Source organism: Aethalodelphis obliquidens, unplaced genomic scaffold (assembly GCF_003676395.1).
Source record: "Aethalodelphis obliquidens isolate GAN/ISIS:26980383/991018 unplaced genomic scaffold, ASM367639v1 scaffold45, whole genome shotgun sequence".
Classification (NCBI taxonomy): Eukaryota; Metazoa; Chordata; class Mammalia; order Artiodactyla; family Delphinidae; genus Aethalodelphis; species Aethalodelphis obliquidens.
The window spans coordinates 6,751,570-6,773,956 of record NW_020837989.1 but is presented as its reverse complement, the minus strand read 5'-3'; the positions used below and the strand labels follow the sequence as shown (position 1 = coordinate 6,773,956).

The following is a 22,387-nucleotide window of genomic DNA, read 5'->3' as shown; positions in this document are numbered from 1 at the left end:
TTTTATTGGCTAACAGGCTGTCTATTCCTATTGGACCAACTGATGACAATTAGTTACCTCACAAAGAAAGAAGAATTTGGAATGGGACAGGACACATGAGTTTCCTTGGGTTTTGTCTGTGGGTTCTGTTTGGTTGCATTCGGCTATGGAACAACCAATTGTTGACCAGTGGAGCTGAGTTACACACTGGCTAAAGAAGTCCACTTTGAAAAAAGCTTAGAGAGGTCTTAGTTTTCTGGGAGCAAGCCCATCAGAAGCCAATGTGTGACCGGGCTGCCAATACATATAATAGGCTCTTGGAGTGCATTAAGAGAAGTAGCAAGCCTACAGTGAAGGAGGAGATGGCCGGGATACGCTTAGAAATCTGGGTTCCGTTCTCTGAGAGTCTCATTGTCAAACTTAAGTGTGTCCTGAAGAAGGTGATTAAGATAGGAAGGGTCTGGAGAACTTGCCAAATAGGGAACAAGGACAAGGATGGGAGATTTTTATCCTGGAGAAGACAAGTGTCAGCGTGATCCATTTAAATCCCTGAAGGGCTGCCTTGGGGAAGAGGGAGATGTTTGGTTCTGTGGGACACCAGGGTCACAGGGTTGGGGGGTGGGGGAAAGGCAGAGTCAGTGCTTTTTGCACAAAGTTTTCAAGAAGGCATATTCAGTTCAATTTAAAAAGATACCTTGTAGCAAAAAGACACCTTGTAGCAAAAAGACATCTACCATGGAATTGGGCCACATTCTGAGGTAGCGTGTACCAGAGGCCAGCCAGAGTGAGGCAGGGTGATGTGGAGGTCGTGAGGACAAGATTTGATATCAGATCTGGGTTCAGATCCTGACACGGTCATTTACTGTGTGGGCAAGGAAGCAAACCTCTCTAGATGTAGTTTCCTTAGCAATAAAACGGAGATAGTGTCTAAATTCCTGGGTTGTGAGGATTAAATGAGCTAATATACGGAAAACCCTTAACAGTTGCTGTTCCTATCATTTTGGTTACTTATGGCGGATGTTCTGCTGGCCGGGTTTCTTTCCCGCTCCTCATTCTTGGGATTCTATGAGTAAACAGGCCACTGCTTTTTCTCCTTCATTGTTCTCCTTTGTTCTCCACTTGCAACCAGTTGCTGTTTCACTGTGTTGTGTTAATATAATTCTAGAGAAAGCTGGCCTGATGTGATTGTTTATTAGCGCTTCTTCCTCATTAATTTATATCTTTTTCCCCAGCTGATGAGTATTTTTTGCTTAGAAGTTCATTACTTCTCCCCCCCCCCCCATTCCAGCAATGCAATTTAAACAACATTAATCCGGTATTTAGCGAGAAAATGGGGTTTTATAATGGGAAACACTCAGTTTGAGAGGTAATCTTCTTTTTCTCTTTTTTTTTAAAAATTTTTATTTTTTGATCATGCTGCGCGGCATGTGGGATCTTAGTTCCCCAACCAGGGATCCAACCCGCACCCCTTGCATTGGAAGCGGGGAGTCTTAACCACTGGACTGCCAGGGAAGTCCTTTCTTTTTTTCTTCTTAAATAACATTTAAAAAAAAAATCTTAAGTTAATGACGAATCACCACCAATTGTCTTGGAGGAAGATTGCAGAGGGGATAACAGATGAGGGTTCTGGAATTTTAGAGCCAGACATACTCTCCTCTAGCCCCTCATCTTATATGAGGAACTCGGGCCTCAGGGAGATTGAATTATGGGCTCCTGGCCACCAAAGGGTAAATAGCAGAGATGCTGGGGTGTGAATCTCTTCCCACTGTACCGAGCTGCGTTTCCTTTGCTGCGGTGGCTGCAGGCTTGAATCCTCTTCTTCTGCTGTGTAGCCTGCACTTGGCAAGTATTTTAACTTCACTGAAGCTCAGCTTTTTAAATTTATAAACTGTCCATGTGGTAGTAGTTTCTTCCTTGTAAGTATTATGGGTAGGATGATCTAAGTAAAGCCATTACACCATTGCTGGTAACTAGAAGGTATGGAAAGAGTATTTCTTAAATGAAGGGATAACAAGTTCAGGTTGTTACTGTTGATAGTGGTTATTTACCTGAGTGCTTCCCAGATGCCAGGCCTTTGCTGAGTCCTCCATACAACCCTGGGAGGTAGGTATTATAATATGTCTCTACTGTCAAGAGAACTCTGCAACTTGTGTTATTTCCCCATCCCTGCCTTGTTCGTTGCTCTCCACCCCCATCCATTCCTACCGGACTAAACAGTGACACCCTTACAATGGAGAGTTATTAGGGATCTGTTTCAGAACAGCAGAGGCAGCTCCTGGGGAGTTGCCTCTTATTCCACACAGTCAGGGGCGGAGGCATCTCACAATACAGGGTGGGGCTTGGCAGCAGTGAGAAGCAAAGGAAAGTGGGGTGACTCACCTTGGGTCCAGGAGGAGGAATCTGACTAATCATCCCTACACCAGTGGGTCTCAACCGGGGACAGTTCCGCCCCCCTCCCACAGGTGACATTTGGCAATGGTCTGAGACTTTTTGTTGTCACAGCTGGCAAAAGGGGGTGGTATGAGTGTGCTACTGGTATCTCATGGGGAGAGACAAGGGATGCTGCTAAGTACTGTAAAGAGCACAGGGCAGCCTCCACAGCAAAGAATGATCCAGCCCCAAATGCCACTAGGGCAAAGGTTGAGCTCCACTGCCCATACCCATCCAGTGATTTGATCTTCGTAACACATCGTGAAGCTGGATGAAAGGGAGCTGATCCTTAATAAGGGTAAAGGGCCCTCTTTTGTGCCAGGCATTGAATTAGGCTAGAGTTGGGAAAATAGATTTTAATCTGCGTGCCAACTTGATCAGTTGGTAGGGGCTTCTTGGATCGCTCTAGGGACAAGGATTCTGAGGCTCAGCAGGAAGGCTCCCAGCTCTGCCACTTTTCATCCATGTAGCACTGGGCAGTTACTTAACTTTTCTATGCCTTAGTTTTCGTATTTATAAAATGCCAGTGATAATAGCATCTCCCTCACTGGGTTGTCAGAGGATTAAATTAATATTCCTGGGCTTCCCTGGTGGCGCAGTGGTTGAGAGTCTGCCTGCCGATGCAGGGGAAACGGGTTCGTGCCCCGGTCTGGGAGGATCCCACATGCCGCGGAGCGGCTGGGCCCGTGAGCCATGGCCGCTGAGCCTGCGCATCCGGAGCCTGTGCTCCGCAACGAGAGAGGCCACAACAGTGAGAGGCCCGTGTACTGCAAAAAAAAATAATAAAAAAAAAAGAAATTAATATTCCTAATATACAACACGCTGGCACGCTGTTATCATCATCATCACCTTCACTATCAGGGACATAATCTTGCCATATATTTACCATCCTTGTTGTACTCAAATGATATACAATCTCTTAAGTAGGCAAGGCATGTATAATTGGTCCCATTTTTTAGGATGAGAAAATTGCATTGCAAGCTGGTTAGAGCGTTCAGAGAGATGATTCCAAGTGTTAAAATATAGAGGCGAGCCTTTACAGAGAGTGTCATCTTAATTCTTGAAGTGTTTTGTCAACCAGTGTTATCCTTTGTCCAACTCTGAAATGTCTGTACAGATCCTCAGGGGCTGATCTTTACTGCACGTTTGTACTGTTCAGGTTGGTGTGAGCTGTGTTCCTGTCGTTAGGCAATAAAGGGCACTTTGGCGCTTACTGATCTGAGCTGACCGTGGGTCTTCCAGAACAAGAGCAAAGTGGAATCACTGAGACCATAGGCGATAGGGGCACCTCTGGCTCACATGTGGGCAGCCCACATATGGCATTATTTTGCTTGTCTCTCTCCATTTTTCTTAAATTTACAACTTCAAATTTTCTTTGTTTTCAAAAACTAAGTGACACGGAAATTTCTTTTTTTAAAAAAACTTTTAGCCCGCCGCCGCCACTACTGTAGCATTCAGGGCCCCTCAATGCAGGCGGCGGAGGCATGGCCGACGCAACAAACCCGAGGTGCTTAAGGCTGCTGGCGACGACAGCCAGCATCCGCAGCCCGCGGAGCCGCCAGGGAAAACCTCACCCGCCCGAGCAGGAGAAGCAGCCACCGCAGCACAGCGGCAGCTCCAATGGCGTTAAAATGGAGAATGATGAATCAAAGAAGAGAAACCTGAATTAAAAGAAAAATCTACAGGAAATAAGAGGGTCAATGGATTTCATCCTCGTTCAAAAGACAAGAATTCAGGCACTGGAGAAACGAAGGGTCCAAATCGTAACCGAGTTTTTATTAGCAACATCCCATATGACATGAAATGGCAAACCATTAAAGATCTAACAAGAGGAAAAGTTGGGTCAGGTTACATACGTGGAGCTCTTTAAGGGTGCGGGAGGAAAATCGAGGGGTTGTGGTGTGGTTGAATTCAAAGAGGAAGAATTTGTCAGGAGAGCACTAGAAACTATGAACAAATATGATCTTAGTGGAAGACCCTTGAATATCAAAGAGGATCCTGATGGAGCAAATGCTCGTAGGGCATTGCCACTGACAGGGGGATCATTTCCAGGAGGACATGTACCCAACATGGGATCAGGATTGATGAATTTACCACCTTCCATTCTCAATAATCCAAACGTTCCTCCTGAGGTTATCAGTAATTTGCAGGCTGGGAGACTTGGTTCCACAATTTTTGTTGCTTGGTTCCACAATTTGTTGCTTCAAAGTTGGTTGGAAGGAGCCAAAGGAAGTGTCCAGCGTAGCTGGAACTGTAAAGCGGGCAGATATTAAAGAAGACAAAGATGGCAAGAGCAGAGGAATGGGCACAGTCACTTCTGAACAGGCAGTTGAAGCAGTTCAAGCAATTTCTATGTTCAATGGGCAGGTTTTGTTTGATAGACCTATGCCTGTGAAAATGGATGACAAGTCTATCCCTCATGAAGGCTACCGTTCATATGATAGTAAAACACCACAATTACCACGTGGTCTTGGAGGCACTGGAATGGGACTTAGTCCATGTGGACAGCGTATTAGTGCCAGACAGTTGAACGTAGGTGGTGGAATGGGAAATTTAGGTCCAAGTGGTATGGGAAAGGATGGTCCAGGTTTTAAAGGAATGAATAGAACTGGAGGAAGAATTGGGTTTGGTGGTCTGGAAGCAATGAATAGCATGGGAGGATTTGGAGGAGTTAGTCAAATGGGAGAGCTATACCGTGGTGCGATGACTAATAGCATGGAGAGAGATTTTGGACGTGGTGATATTGGAATAAATCGAGGCTTTGGAGATTCCTTTGGTAGACTTGGTGGTGGAATGGGTGGCATGAACAGTGTGACTGGAGGAATGGGGATGGGACTGGATCAGGTGAGTTCCAGCTTTGATAGAATGGGACCAGGTATAGGAGCTATTCTGGAAAGGACTATCAATATGGATCGAAGATTTTTATCAGGTCCAATGGGAAGTGGAATGAGAGACAGAATAGGCTCCAAAGGCAGCCAGATATTTGTCAGAAATGTCATGTAATGTTTGCAGAAATAAAAATGGAGAATGGAAGGTCAAAAGGCTGTGGAACAGTCAGATCTGACTCCCCAGGATCAGCTGAAAAAGGCTGCAGAATAATGAATGGCATAAAAATCACTGGCAGAGAAATTGATGTTCTCTTGGATCATAATGCATAATTTGAAACCACGGTTGGAACATTCTTACATCTGTTTTGCTGAATCTCTTAGTAAAAGTCATTTTTTTAAAGTAATACTGTATGCTTACAAAAGTTGTAAAAATGTACTTTTAAAACTCCCACCAGCTTTTAACAGTATAGTGTTAAATATACTCTGATTTTTGTTAATCTCAAGTTTGGATTTTTAAAGACAGCAAATCTGGTCGTTCAGTTTAAATGAATGGTTATACTATTTTTAATGAAATAAGCCATTTTCATGTTGTTTTCAGTTCTACGTAGTGGGATTTGTTTGTTCAAGTGTCCCCAGCTTTTATCAACGTATTGTAAGGTAAAACATAGGTGGTTTTTTCAAAACTTCTGTTTAATTTATGTAATTGTCCTTGAAAAGCAAGGGCTCAGACAAATTAGGATATGATCTTGGTTGGTTTTAAATTACTTTTTGTTGGTGATAAAGAATTATTGTAAGTTTTAGATTCTAAAGTTCAGAATATTTTTCATTTGACTTAAATGAAGAAATGGAGTTTTCTTTCTCTGCCCTTCCCCATCATTCACATTTTCCACATAACACTATTAACATTAACCGCCACAGCCCCTTATTTCATTATTTCCAATAATTCCAAGTTCATATAGAACTGATAATGTTGCAATCCCCAAGTATAATAATAGGCAGATTACTCCCAACTTTCTGTCTAGTTTCCAGCCATTAAGATGAACTGCTAAGAAAAGAAAAATAATTGAAATGTTGAGAAAGATGGTTATGTAAGTTAGTCCTCTACTGTTCACTTCTACAGGAGCAGATGCATTTATAAATGCAGTTTTAATAAACCATGGAACTCCTAGGCACAGCATATCGAACACGTTGGATCCCACAGTGGTAGACGTAGCCATATCTCCTTTGCCTGCAAAAAAAGCATGTTGTTAAAATATGCACACCAATACTGTATTTTATTAATAAGCTTCATAAGAATAAACACTGGATACTTCTTCTGTTTGTTTTGGAAAATTGTTGTGTCAGAGCAAAAGTTACTGAGTTTTTATTTTTGAATTTTGGGGGGGTTAGTGTTTGAAGTCTTAACATTTATTTATCCAATAATTATCTATTTATTAAACCATTTTTCAATAAGGTATGTAGATTACTTGTTGTTTTTCATCGTAACGTGGTTAATTATGATTTACTGCACATTTCAGATGAATATTATTTGGGGGTTTAGATTCAGTGAAATTAATCTGCTATTAAATAGTAAATCCTTCCTCTTGAGTCACTCCTTTTTTTTACTTCAAAGTATGTTACTGAGGAAATAAATATTTTAAAGGTACCTTTGCTCAGTGTATTTCAGCCAGGCTTTTAAGAATGGGCATTGCAGCTTGACGGACCTACTTCTTACCTTTTCTTAGAACAAACACACTTGCGATCGTGCCTGGTATGCTTGTTCCTGCTGCTAATAAAGTAAGACCCATTACTGTATCTGGAATTTCTAATGTTTCCCCTGTAATAAACATAGATATTACAAGTTCCAAATCTTATAGATTCACTAACTGTTCTCTGCAGATATTTCTTTCCTGAAAAAGAAAATAGGCATATTTAGATTTCAGAACCAAGATGTACTTACTTAGATTTTAGCTAGCAAAATATTTGAATAATATTGGTGAATTGGTAACCCAAGTAGCACAGATTTTTAATGGCAGATATTGTTATTTGATACACAGAATTCTACCAAGGAGTAATTTCCCTACCTGCTATGCTTACAGAAGTTTTGGATGTCCACTGTTATCAAGGCTGTTGCTTAAAATACGCTAATGAGATTGGTCATTTTCTCTTTTCCTTTTTAAAAACATTTCCTAAAGAGGTCAGATTTAAGCAAATAATTTATAGCTGTTTTTAAGCTGTAAATGTGTTAACATGGTATGCATTTTTAAAGTCCCACTTTAGTGACAGACCTTAGTTTAGTGTTTTCTTTGGGAAATCATAAATCTGAGGAAAACAAAATAGGATTCTGCTTGAGTCTTTCTATCTTTATGGTCCTAGTTTAATACTTCTGTTAAATCTGATGTCAGTTCAACATTTTTAATAAACGTATTCATTTTGGGAAACAGAACTAGAGGGAAGTTTAAAAAAAAAGTAATGTAGCTGCTCTTAATATTGTAATTGAAAACTTACTTTAGAATTTTTTTCTTAAAATGTTAATTAAAAGAACTTCATGTTTGTTGCATGCTTATATGTTGATATTGGAATTGCAGTTGGTTGTTAATTTTGTTACTGGTTTGCCAGAGTTCATATGTACATAAATAACACTAATATTTATCAAAAAAATTTTTAAAATTTTATATTGGAGTTTAGTTGATTAACTGTTGTGTTTCAGGTGTACAGCAAAGTGATTCAGTTATACATATACATGTATCTATTCTTTTTCAGATTCTTTTCCCCTTTAGGTTATTACAGAATATTGAGCAGAGTTCCCTGTGCTATACAGTAGGTCCTTGTTGGTTATCTATTTTATATGAGTAGTGTGTATATGTCAATCCCAAACTCCCAATATATCCCTCCCCCCCCAGCTTTCCCCTTTGGTAAGCATAAGTTTGTTTTCTAAGTCTGTGAGTGTGTGTCAGTTTTGTAAATAAGTTCATTTGTATCATTTTTTTGAGATTCTGCATGTAAGCGACATCATATACTTGTCTTTCTCTGTCTGACTTACTTCACTTTAGTATGATAATCTCCACGTCCATCCATGTTGCTGCAAATAGCATTATTTCCTTCCTTTTTAATGGCTGAGTAATATTCCATTGTATATATATACCACATCTTCTTTATCCATTTATCTGTCAGTGGACATTTAGGTTGCTTCCATGTCTTGGCTATTGTGAATAGTGCTGCTGTGAACGTTGGGGTGCACGTATCCTTTTGAACCATGTTTTTCTCTGGATATATGCCCAGGAGTAGGATTGCTGGATCATATGGTAGCTCTATTTTTAGTTTTTTAAGGAACCTCCATACTGTTCTCCGTAGTGGCTGTACCAATTTACATTCCCACCAACAGAGTAGGAGGGTTTCCTTTTCTCCACACCCTCTCCAGCATTTATTGCTTGTAGATTTTTTGATGATGACCATTCTGTCTTGTGTGAGGTGATATCTCATTGTAGTTTTGATTTGCATTTCTCTAATGATTAGCTATGTTGAGCATCTTTTCATGTTGCTGTTGCCCATCTGTATGTCTTCTTTAGAAAAATGTCTATTTAGGTCCTCTGTCCATTTTTTTTTTAAAATACTATTTATTTATTTATTTATTTATTTTTGGCTGCTTTTGGGTCTTCATTGATGCACACAAGCTTTCTCTAGTTGCGGTGAGTGGGGGCTACTGTTCGTTGTGGGGTGTGGGCTTCTCATTGCAGTGGCTTCTCTTGTTGTGGAGCACGGGCTCTAGGCATGTGGGCTTCAGTAGTTACAACACGCGGGCTCAGTAGTTGTGGTGCATGGGCTTAGTTGCCCTGCGGCATGTGGGATCTTCCTGGACTAGGGATCGAACCCGTGTCCCCTGCATTGGCAGGCAGATTCTTAACCACTATGCCACCAGGGAAGTCCCCTGTCCATTTTTTTGATTGGGTTGTTTGTTGTCTCTCTCAATTTTTAAAATTTGAATTTGTGGTCAACATTTAAAAATCAAAAGATAGCTAATAAAAATGTAAAGTTCCAGTGTCTTTGAAAATGAGAATATCTGGTTATACTCAGCCCGCATTACTGCATGGTAAAAATTGGCTGGGGTAGCCTCTCTCCTCCCTTCAGTCGCTGGACTTGCTAGTTTCCCCCACTCCCCACCAGGCCTCAGTGTGTTCTCAACACTGAGACTGAGTGGCAGCTGCTATCTGTTCACTCACACTTGGTCTGCTTTACTTGTTTCCATTGCCTACCTGGTTCTGCAGACATTGGAATTGGCAGCTGTTTGCACAGAGCTGATTATACTCCTTACGTTCAAAGGATGTGTTGACCTTTGCTACCCGTGAGGAAGTCAGGGTAGGGATTATTGTGCCCATTTTCCAGATTGGAAAACTGAGGCCCAAAGTTAAACAAGTTGCCCAGGATCACATAGCAACTTTAGTGCTGAGATGGGAGTAGTTTTATGGATGCTTAAGCTTTGCATTTGGTTTGTAATTTTTGACTATGAGAACGTGGAGACATTTAATTTTTTCCCACTGTCCTCTGGTCCCACAACTATAAAAAGAGAATACTGGTTTAGATTAGTAGTTTCCAGACTTCGTGGATTTCTAAAATTCCCCCAAAATTGGGGTACCCAAACACAGGGTTGTCAACGTTGGTATCAACTTACAAAACAAAACCCCAAACATTTGCTACCACCACTATTTCATAAAAGAAGGGATAAATAATAACTATAAAAGACGGAAGAACATAGTCTCAGAATAAAGGGGGGTTTCTTTCATCAAAATGTCTATGCATATGTACACATATTATTAAACATTTCCTTAATTTTCCATTTCACCATGGCAGATAGAGGCACTAGTTTTGGGGGAGTGGCTGGCTTGGGAGATCTTTAAGGTTATGCCTAGCTTACTCATTCTAGATCTTTTTTTTTTCCAGTGCTGTAGTGAGAGCCAGTTCACCAAGCCAGCCCCCAAATATACATCAGAATATCTGCAGTGTCCTGGGCAGTTATTTGGGCACATGCCCTTCTGGTTTCTCTTCTGTTCCTGTTTCCAGATCCTCTGGCCTTCATGAGTAGAAAGAAATCACCTGGTCCTTATGAAAAGATTATTCAGTAGTTGGGAGTTAGTTTCTGGTCACAAATGGAGCGTTCACTGGATAGAACCATGCTAAGCACTCTCTGAGGGGGTGACAAATAAGAAGCTGGACACAGGGCCTGCCTAATCTCAGAAAGCACCAATTCTGAGAAAACAGTCTTAGAAAACTGGAGAAAAATAAGCTTTACAGGAGAGGTCGAGAGAGAAGTGGTTGAGTTCCAATTCTGCTACCAATTTACTGTGCAACCTTGGACAATCCACCCCCCCTTCCCACTCTGTGCCTGAGTTTCCTTCTCCATAAAGCAGAGGGATTGGGTTGGACGCTTTAAGCTTTCTTTTAGTTCCCATATGCTATGGTTTAATGTAATTCAGTTCATAAAATCAAAATATAAATGGGGAAGGCCCTTACAGGTCATCTAGTAGAAGTGCCCTTCTGTCTATTTAACCACATGCAAATGAAACCTCTCAGCCACAGCTTCAAGGGACCCCAGATGTCCCTTCCATCCCTCAGAGCAGTGCTTTGCTCTGAGAGAGGCAGGGAGGTGGAGTGGTGGAGTTACCCAGTGTGCCATTCGTGGGTTAGGAAAGGGTCTTCTTGTTTCATTAAGAGCCCAACTTTCCTGTCCCTAGGCTACAGGGCTCTTAGGAGGAGCAATCTTCCTTTTCTGCTGTGTTCGTTGACTCCAGTTCACCTTTTCTTTTTATTTTCAGTTAGGAGCAAATTATGACCACCTCTGTGGGTTTACTTACTTGCTGAAATTTTTTTCTTTGGAACCTCAGGGCATGTGGGGTAGAAGGGGTGGGTGGGACTCACGGGTCCTTAGAATATCAGGGTTGGAGAGACACACAGAGAGGATCCAGTTTGGATCCCCAGCTGAAGTGTGAGTCACTCCAGTCACCTTCCTATCAAATGCTTATCCAGCCTTCCCTTGACTACCAAAGAGAAGCACTCTGTATTTTGGCGTAACACTGAGCGATGTTCCTTTTACTGAGCTGAAATCTCTTTTCTGTGATTTTTTACCAATTGTTTCTGGCTCTGTCCTCTGCAGCCACTCAGGAGAAATCTGTTTCCTTTTCAGTTCTGATGTCATACCTGTAGACTTTTCTTGTAGCTGAGCATTTCCTGCACCCTCACCCATTTCTCTCTTTTTTTTTTTTTGCAGTATGCGGGCATCTCACTGTTGTGGCCTCTCCCGTTGCGGAGCACAGGCTCCGGACGCGCAGGCTCAGCGGCCATGGCTCACGGGCCCAGCCGCTCTGCGGCATGTGGGATCTTCCCGGACTGGGTCACGAACCTGTGTCCCCTGCATTGGCAGGCAGACTCTCAACCACTGAGCCACCAGGGAAGCCCCCCCATTTCTCTTTTGATATAATTTGTAAACTTTCTCCTTGGGCCTCACCCTGATTTGCTTATTCAGTTTCTTTCAACAAGTGAGTAATTTTTATCATACAACAAATGAGTAATATTTACTAAGTGCCTACCATATGCTAGGTATTGTGCTGGGTGTTGGTGATAGAGTGGAGATTAAAACCTGCTTCCTGGCTTCTGGGATGTGGTGGGAAGAACATGCCGTTGAGTGAGGAATTCGAAGTTAGAGTGGTTGGGTTTGAACTCCAGCTCTACCACTTACCATTTTGTGCCATTGGACAAGTTGTTCAACCTCTCAGATCCGCAGTTTCCCCATCTGTTGAATGGAGGGAAATAATAACGACTACTTCATTAGGGTTATTAGTAGTTAATAAATAAAAAGTGCTTATCTATTTTGATCTATCCCTATGTTTCTAAATATTGAAGGTTAAAATAATTCAATTTGCAAAAGCAAGTGCTTAGAGTCAAGCTTGGCACATTGTAAACACTGAAAAAATGTTAGCTCTGGTTACTGTGATGGAGCAGAAGACACTGAGGTGTATAGACTGAGGAATTCACTAAGCTACTTCACTAAGGAAGTAGCTTTTAAGCTGAGGTTTTGCAAGGTGGGCAAGAGCTGGTTAGGTGTCAAGGGAGAGGAGAGCAGTTCGGACAGAGGAAACAGCATGTGCAAAGGTCCTGAGGAGAAGATCTTGGCACGTGGCAGGAGCTGAAAGCAAGCCAACGTGGATGGCGCTTTGTTAGTGAGAGAGGAAGAACAGTGGGGGACATGGGGCTGGAGTGGTGACTAGGGCTGTGTAACGCAGGACTGCATATGTCATTTGAAGGACTTAGGTATTCTAAGAGCAATGGCCAGCCAAAGGGCTTTAAGTGGTGGAGAAGCATGACAAAGATTTGCTTTTTAAGATCACCCTGGGGCTTCCCTGGTGGCACAGTGGTTGGGAGTCTGCCTGCTGATGCAGGGGACACGGGTTCGTGCCCCGGTCAGGGAAGATCCCACATGCCGCGGAGCGGCTGGGCCCATGAGCCATGGCCGCTGAGCCTGCGCGTCCGGAGCCTGTGCTCCACAACGGGAGAGGCCACAACAGTGAGAGGCCCGCGTAACACACACACACAAAAAAAGATCACTCTGGCTTCTCCATGGATTCTGAATACATGGAATTCTTTGGAATCCATGTCTTTTAATTTGTACCCTCTTATTAGCGCAACCAAGGATCATATTTGTTCTTTAGGCGGTCTTAAAAAAACAGTGGCTCATATCCAGGGTCTTATTACAAAGGCCTTGCTTTCACTTACTAGTCTTCAAACTCCCCAAAGAATTATGTGATAAAGGCTTAAAGTATTATCCTATATAGAAAAGTGACAATCGTTTAGGTTGGAAATCTTTAGATTACGGGAGCAGAAACTCCACCTATATGGGTTCTGGCATTGTAACCGGTGGTGGCGAGGAAGATCTTCAGATAGTCCTGAAATCCTGAGGTGGTCTGAGCCCTCTGCTCTCCAGGCATGGGTGCCTTTGACTGTGCACCATTTTGGGATGCCCATGGAGTCGAGTGAGGCCTTTGAACCAAGTCTTGGGTGGAGAGACAATTCTTTTATGAGGTACCATGCCCCCACTCCTTTCAGGTCAATGGAACTAAAATAATAGGGCAAGAGGTAGGTGGATTGTAAGTGACCCATTGACATCAGAATGACAGATCAAATAATTTATTTTCTTCTAAATCTGGACTATGCTGCTATAACTCCCAGGAACTATTTTTAGTGCCCATCACTCTTGTTCTACTTGTGAGCATTTGTTGGGGTGTGCACACACGCACACATACACACTGCTTAAAGAGACACACACACTTACATGTCCTCAAACGGAAGCAGGTGTGAGCACGTATACACGAGTGACCTTGATCACAAGAGCACGTCCAGCCTCCCAACTCACAGTGTCTCCCCTTGACCCACAGACTCACACATCCCTGCAAGCACATCCCACACAGGCCTGCCTTTAGATCTGAAGAGGTCATCTGGCCATCTTCTGCTTCCTTCTGTGTCCTGGTTAACTGCCTGAGAAGTGGTTAGGATCTTGCTGCTCAAAGTGATGTTGGTAGACCAGCAGCATTGGCTGGCATCACCTGGGGGCTGTTAAAAAGGCAGACTCTCAGGCGCTACCCCAGGCCTCCTGTGTCAGAATGTCTTTTCTTTTTTTTTTTTTTTTTTTTAGAATCTGTCTTTTAACAAGATCCCCAGGTGGTTTGTATGCATACTGAAGTTTGAGAAGCCCTTAGCTAAAATATTTGCCTTCTTTGGTAAACACAGCTGCAGCTCCAACCAGAGGCACTCTGCTTTTATGTTTTACTCCAATGGCTTCCACAGAGGATTTTGCTGGAAGAGAGGGCTCCCCTGCTAGGGTGAGTGTGAAACTGCCACACCACGCTGTGGGCTCTCAGGCTTATAGGATCTGGTCTCCTCTCAGAGCTGCCTCTGTGGCTGCATTCTTCTATCTGGGACCTTCTCATAAACTTTTCCTGTTTGCTTTGCTGTTTGTTTCTCTCTCGCCTCCTCTCCCTTTGCACGGCTAAATCCCTTGCAAGAGCAGATCTGTCAGTTTCAATTTAGCCATCTCATAGGCTTCCAGTTCACTGTGTCTTTTTACTAATACTGAGCACACTTGGAATTATGTGCTCAAGTCCACCTCTCCAAGAGATTACAAACTCCATCAGGTGAGGAATTACGTCTGTCTTGTTACCTGTATAGGCACACAATAAATATGCATTCAAAGAATGAATGATAAAGGTAGCTTATTCTAAGATGAGTACGAGTAAAAGTCATTCACTCATTCATTCATTCACGCAGAAAACATTTCTTGAGCATCTACTGTGTACCAAGCAGTGTATGGAGTCCTGGGAACATACATAGCTCAGGTCTGGGTCCTGACTTTGTTGCTCAGAGTCTAGTAGGTGGAGATGGACGTGTAAACCCCTAGGTACAGGTGGAAGCCCATATCGGTTACCATGAGACACAAAGGAGGAAGGGGCTGATTGTATCGTGTCCCTGCGATGGTTTGTTAATATCTCAGCCAGGCTTTGAGCTGCTTTGTTTCTCTCTCAGTGAGGAACTGGCTATTCCAAGGAGCTTTCTCAGAAGGAACCCTTGGCTTAGAGGACATTCTAAATCTTGATTCTGAATTTTTCTTAATTTCCATGGGTAAATTTCTCAAGCATAAATATTGATTTTTAATGAATAAATCTCTGACTTCTCTCTCTTTTTTTTTTTTTTTTTTTGCGGTACGTGGGCCTCTCACTGTTGTGGCCTCTCCCATTGCGGAGCACAGGCTCTGGACGCGCAGGCTCAGTGGCCATGGCTCACAGGCCCAGCCGCTCTGCGGCATGTGGGATCTTCCCGGACCGGGGCACGAACCCGTGTCCCCTGCATCGGGACTCTCAACCACTGCGCCACCAGGGAAGCCCTGCCTTCTCTTTTTTTTGAAGCAGTGCTCTTCTATTTCAGTTTGTTGGGGGTGGTTCCCTATCCTTCATTTCTCCCCAGAGGTCAGATGTAGAATCAACCCAAATATAAAGACAAAGCAAAGGCCTGAAAAAGGAAAATCTTGGAGAGCTTAGGCAATTTCTTCTTTCTTTCCTGCTGTCTGTCTTTCCATCCCTCCATCCTTCTTTCTCCTTTCTTATGTTCTTAGGATTCAGTATCATTCACCTCCACACATGGCTTATCATCTTAGCGGAGCAAAGAGATAAATAAGCAATGTAGCTAAGTGTGCCATATGTTCTGATGGGAAGGGCGAGTTGCTCTGAGGGCACACAGCAGAAGTATCTGTCCTAGTCCAGAGTCAGGCTCCTGGAGGAAGCAACATTTCAGTTGAGAACTGGAGATGAACAAGTGTTAGGGGAAGTGTCAGAGGTTGAGGTCAGTGCCAGGGTAGGGGGGCAGTCAGAGTGGTGGGAGTGTTGCAGGTAGCGCATAGCATGTGCAAAGGCCCGGAAGCAAGAGGGAGCACAAAATGTTGGGGGAGCTGAGAGAGGAGCAGCAGTGGCTGGGACATAGGGGCTTGGAGGGAAGGAGTTTGGGGGTGATGGGGAGGCAGTGGCCTCATGGTACAGGACTCAGTAAGCCACTTGCAGTTGTTTGGACTTGGTCCTGGGCAAATGGGGAACTAATGAAGGGTTTTAGGCTGAGGAGTGGTATGACCATATTTGAGTACTGCTAAGATTGCTAGTATGGAGAACATATTCATGGGATAAGTCTGAAGGTAGGGCAGCTAGACAGGGGGCTGTTGTAGTTGCTCTGGATGAGCAAAGTAGTGAATGTGCTCCTGGAGATGGGGCTTAACGGCACTAAAGGCCACCTTGACCCTGGGGGGTGGGGGAAGGGTTGGGTGGTGGTTTGGCAACTACCAAAATAAGATGCCTTTTAGGATAGTGTTTTAAAAAATGTAAGCTGCACTCATAAGGATGATTCTAACTGGGAAGTGAATTAATGATTTTCTGTGACTCCAGTCTACCGTGGAACAGGTCCCCAAATGGGCAAATTGGGGGTGAGTTATGTGGAGGGATTTCAGAGACCTCCGAAGTCCCTCTGCCCTGTACCACTTTCCCTCACATCCTGTAGATGTCTAAATTCTATCACTGACACCTTGGCTAACACACAAATCCAAATGGACCTGTACTATTAAGTTAAGGTGTAACAAATGTATTTACGTTGCAGAAAAACACTGTTTGTGCCTGCATGGATTTGGTCCTGAGTTCTTTCCCTGGGCTAAAATTCTCTGTCCGGAAATAATGGATTTTCATGTATTTTCTCCCATTGATCTGAAGTCCTCATAAAATCCATTAAGAGGTGGGTGGAGGGGTCTGGGATTATTATTCCCATTTAAAAGATGAGGAAGTGGAGGAAGGCTCCGGAAAGAAGCTGAATTGCCCAAGGTTAATGGCAGAGTTCAGACTAGAGACTGAGGCCTTCTTCCTGCAATGGCCTCCTCCCTACTCCAGACAAGTCCAAGTGCAGAGTTAGCTGACCCAACCTGAAACTGGAGGGAGGGGCGAGCAGAGGGCTGGGGAGAGGAGAAGGGTGCAGGCATCCATCTGGTGGGAGCCCACCTGCCTGAAACTTTCTGGCGGTTCCTTTCCCTGCAATCTCTTTGGGCAATCTCCCAACCCAGGGACCTTCCTGTGGGCTCATTCATCCTATTTGCTTTCTGCTTTGCCAGTGGGATGGGAGAGTCAAAAAGCATTTGCTATAGGCTTTTATTTCACTTATTTATTTCTTAGATGAGTGAGGAATGGAAACGGATCAAGGGGGGAATGTCAGGCCAGAAGAGGGGAGACAGGGAACATCGCTGATAAAATATTAGCAGACCCTCTGCACGAGGCCTGTTAAAGGAGAAGTAATGACATTAAATATCTTTGTGTCAGCAAAGTTCTTTATGGCTCAGAAAATGCTTCCATCTCCATCTTCCCACTCAACCCCTTTCTAGTACTTTCCTGGTAGGTTTGTTGAAGGGAAGAAATGAGATAGTGTCATAAAGTATGTGGTAGAAGTGCTCAACTATCACAAACACCTTGTCTTCCTCCTTCATCCCTACGTTGCACTGGGTACAATTTCAGTGATAACATTCAAAATTGCTTGCATTTATCGAGCACTTACTATAAGCCAGACACTATGCTAAGCTCCTTGCAGGCCTTATCCCATTTAATCTTCATAACAGTCTTCTAAGGAAGGGAATATGACACTTCTTTTAGAGATGAGAACATGGTGGCCAGAGAAGTAAGCCTGCTAGATAAGTCAGCACAGCTATATTGTGGAAGAGCTAGATTTTGCATCCAGGCTGTCTTCAAGCTCCTTGCTGCCTCTCAGTCAAAAGTATTGTCTCCTCTCTCCTCCTCAAATCTGTCTGAGCTCCCACTACCAGCATCTTTGCCCTTAAAACAGTGATTCTCAACCTTGGCTGCACATTGGAATCACTGGGAGAGATTTAAAAAACACTGATGCCTGGGTCCCACCCCAGCTACCCTGATGTAAGTGGTCTGGGGTGTGGCCTGGGCCTTGGCATTTTAAAAGCTCCCTGGGTGAGTCCATTTTGTACAGCCAGGGTTGAGACACAGCTGTAAGGTGTTTGTAATGGCATTTGCCTCCCCCACGTTTCACAGGTTGACTAGGTTTTTGCTTACTCATGGGACCTTAGATACCTACAGGGATCAGGCAGGTAGAAACAGTTTAGTTGGTAGGCTTTTTTTTTTTTTTAAACAACAAAGTGAAAGTGTGATAATAAAGACAATTGGGAGGATGTTAGGGAGTGGTGGGGACAGTGGTAAACTTAAGAGCCCTTACCCACATAAGGAGGAACCACGCTACTCCAATCAGTTACTGCCATCTGGGCCCAGAGTGGCCAAGTCTTATTTTTCTCAAGAGAAGATGAAAGTCACTATTTATTATGGGAAATCTCCCAATTTTTAAATGTTGACAATCCCTTTTAAAATATTGAAACACCGTCTGGGACTTCCCTGGTGGCTCAGTGGTTAAGAATCCGCCTGCCAATGCAGGGGACACAGGTTCAAGCCCTGATCCGGGAAGATCCCACATGCCGCGGAGCAACTAAGCCCATGCACCACAACTACTGAGCCTGTGCTCTAGAGCCTGCGAACCACAACTACTGAAGCCCATGTGCCACAACTACTGAAGCCTGCACGTTTAGAGCCCGTGCTCCACAACAAGAGAAGCCACCGCAATGAGAAGCCTGCGCACTGCAAAGAAGAGTAGCCCCCGCTCACTACAACTAGAGAAAGCCCGTGCAAAGCAACAAAGACCAAACGCAGCCTTAAGTAACTAACTAACAACTAACTAACTATCTAACAAAAAAACCCATAACACCATCTAGATTAAAGATGTTTAGTTTTCAGATGTACCTTGTGGGCCCCCGGTTCATGTTCTCTCTCTTAATTTTTTTACTCTACAAACTACTCAGAACCCTGGTCCTTAGGGTTTATTTATCTGACCACAAATCACCTTGTGTTGTTAATTTACATTAAATAGCTTATGATTTTTAAATTGGTAAATGTAATACATGTATTCAGTATAGAAAGTACAAAACATGCACATAAAGGACAAATAAAAATCATCTATGTTCTCTCTACCCAGAAACAAACATGTGAATACATTCAGTCTTTACTTCTCTATCACATACAGATCATTAGATATGAAACATGGTAAAAATACAGATTCCTGGGTTCTGCTCTTGGGCCCATTAGTAGTCCTGGGGGAGGCCCAGGAATCTGAGTGTATAACATGTTTTGAGTAGATTATGATGTACAGCTGGCATTGCAACGCTCTTTTCTTAAAAAGTAGGCTTTCAAAAACATGTTTTTCTTATGTCATTTAGTATTCTGTGTAATTAATGCTTATGTAACATTTTACAATTTGCATATATCACAAGCTATTCTTTATCATTGGACATTTACAGTGTAAACAATGTTTTATATAATGAATAATGGTGAAATGAACATCTCTCTAAATAAATTATCTTATATACCCGTTTCATTAGGATAAATTCCTACAAGTAGAATCATTGGATCAATAAATATGTATGTATTCAGGCTTCTGTTATAAATGGCCAAATTGTCCTCTGCAAAGACTTAAAAAAATTAAACAGTTTACATGTTTGTCTTCTGTAGACAGCAGAGAATCAGTTTCTCTATGTCTCTGTTAAAACTGGGAATTAACATTTAAAACTAATTTAGTAGAAGCAAATGCAGCTTATTTTTATTTTTATTTGATTGTTGCATGCTAGAGAGGTTGAACATTTTTTTCTTTTTTGCCATTTATATCTCTGTTAATGATTGTCCCTTTCCTACTTATTCTTGTTTATATTAAGGGCTTTATATCTTTTTCTGTCATGTATGTGAAATCCCTTTTTCCAATTTTAAAATTTGCCTTTTAATATTAAGTGTTTTTCATTCTGAAATTCTAATTCAGTATAGTCAAATCTGTAGATGTTTTTTCTTTATGTAGGTATTTTTTTCTTTATGTGCGTGAGGATTTATATAATCTCAAGTTTAAAAAACTCACATTTTCTTCTACTTAAGAACTACATTTTAAATTTCATTCTTAAACCCACTGCAAATTATTTTTGGCATATAATGCAAGATGCCATTCAAATTTTTATTTCAAGTTCTTCCTTTGCTATTAAAATAGTCAAGTTTTTTTTTTAATGTCTTTTTGAGTGAATATTGTGGACTTATCTTTTCCTAGAAAATAATCTATTTCAATGAGATTTAAAAAATTTATTAGTGTTCTTTATACTGAAAAAGAAAATCTCATTTCTAATATTTTACATTTGCTTTAGCTTTCTTCTCAGATTTTCTAGAAGTATTTATTAAAATTGGATGGTCCCTTGTATAATTTATTCAAGTCAACTTATCAATCAGTTAAATTCATTACTTTTTGCTGTTGGATTTATTATTTTTGCTTACCTTAGTTTATTATTTTTCTAATATCTTCAATGCTTAATGCATTTATTTCCACTTTTTCTTGTTGAATAATGACACATGTGAAGTTATAAATTTTAATACGGGTATAGCTTTGCCTACATCTCATATACTTTGATATGTAGAAGTCTCAAACTTTATTATTCTTGAAATAATTGGTAATAATGATTTTCAGTTTCAGCCAACAGCTAGTATTTAGGAGAGTATTAATAATTTCTAAGTTGTTATTTTAAAAACTTGAATCTAATTTCTAGGTTTATTGCATTATGATCTGAAATGTGATCTATACATATATTTTTGCAGCTTATTGAGGTATTCATTGTGGCTCAATAAATAATCATTTTTATGACTCTTTCATAAGTGCTAGAAGGAAGCTGCATCCCATTATTGTAGGGAAGCCCAGTTTGTTAAATCATAATTAATTTACGTTATTTATGTCCTTGGCTTAATTTTTGTTCACTTTTCCAGTCAAAGATTTAGGTGTATTTAATGATCTCAGTACTATTTTTTCTCCTTAATATCTATATAATGTTATTTATTTCAAAGAAATTTCTTGGTGCATAAAAATCTGGTATTTTTCACTATGCGTTTTATTCTTTCTAACATATTTGTTTTATTTTCTTTAAGGCTTCTTTTTTTGAACACTGAACTCAACTTTTTTGGTAACAATATTGTGATCCCAATTTTTTTGATAAGTTGCCTGTCATGTCTTTCTCCATTTCTTTAGTTTTTTTTTTTTTTGCGATACGCGGGCCTCTCACTGTTGTGGCCTCTCCCTTTGCGGAGCGCAGGCTCAGCGGCCGTGGCTCAGGGGCCCAGCCGCTCCGCGGCATGTGGGATCTTCCCGGACCGGGGCACGAACCCATGTCCTCTGCATCGGCAGGTGGACTCTCAACGACTGCGCCACCAGGGAAGCCCGGGAAGCCCTCTCCATTTCTTTAGTTTTAAAACTTTTTCTGGATGTATATTACTAGGTTTTAGAGATGCTTTTCAATAACATGGAATTTAGTTGAGTGTGTGGCAAGTGTTTACTCACTTTGAGAGTTGTTAGTTAAGAGAGTTGGTAAACTCATTTGTATTTATTTTTAATGTCTATTATACAGTCTTTTATTTTATGTTACTTTATACTTCATTGTTTTATTCTCTGTGTTTTGTGGAGTATATGTTGCTATTTTTTTCCTAGTGTTTTTGAATAGTTATATCCTATTTGTGATTATTTAAAATGTTTGTAAGAACAATATATAATCCATATTTATCTAATTTTGTCAAGAGCAAAACTGTATTTACTTTAAAACATTTACTATGTGTTTAGTAAACTTCTGATCTCCTACATGCACATCTCACTCTTTGTTCATATAATCTTGGGATTTAGATCTAGATTATTCATGCTAAATTAGTAATTTTTATATTCTACTTCAATAATAATTTTCACATTATTTGTTCTAGAGTTGTAGTTATGGAGATTCATCTCACTACCTGATTTTAGTGTTTACTGTTCATCCTTTTATACCATCAATCCTCTATTTCTGAAGTCTTCCTTTTTTTTTTTTTCTCCTTTCTTTGCTCTTTGGGGTATACCTTTAAATAGTTTTTTGAAAGAACTGAACACAGCGTGTTTTTCTGAGCCCTAGCCTACCTAGTACTAATTGGCTGAGAGTGATTCTTAGGTTATAATTCATTTCAGAGCAGAAATATGAGAACTAGCTGATTTTTGTTCCTTCATAGAAATCTCATTCTTTTCTTTTTAAAATCACTGCATACATATAGTATTCATCCCTTTACTCATATAATTTCTAAAAAGATGATGGCACTTTTTTTTGTGAGGGTGGCTTTTAATTGATCAGGAAACCAGTGGACCTTCTCAATATGTATATTCATGAGTCTTTTCCATCTGAGCACATTTCAGTTTGGTGTTATCTTTGGTTATTGCCACTATTTCTTTTTTTCTAATGGGATTTTCAGAAATGCTAACTATCTACATATTAGCTTTTTATTTTCTTTCTTCCAGTTTTCTCATGGTTTTTATCTTTTGCTCTTTCTCTGCAGTCGTGGGAGAGCATCTCACGTTACTATTATGATTTTCTACTTTATCAATTATGCTTATTTACTGCCTCTCCTGTGTAGTTTGATTCTGTGATTATATTTTTAGTTTTTATTAAAACTTTCTAAAAATCTCATCCATTTTTACTTCATTCTATCCTTTTACCTCATTGGGTC

The 22,387-nt window shown here is 41.3% G+C and overlaps 1 pseudogene; it reads left to right on the top strand.

Annotated features, from left to right (window-relative positions):
- Positions 1-3,159: 3,159 nt before the first annotated feature.
- Positions 3,160-6,409, top strand: LOC113606828 (myelin expression factor 2 pseudogene; annotated as a pseudogene).
- Positions 6,410-22,387: the final 15,978 nt, after the last annotated feature.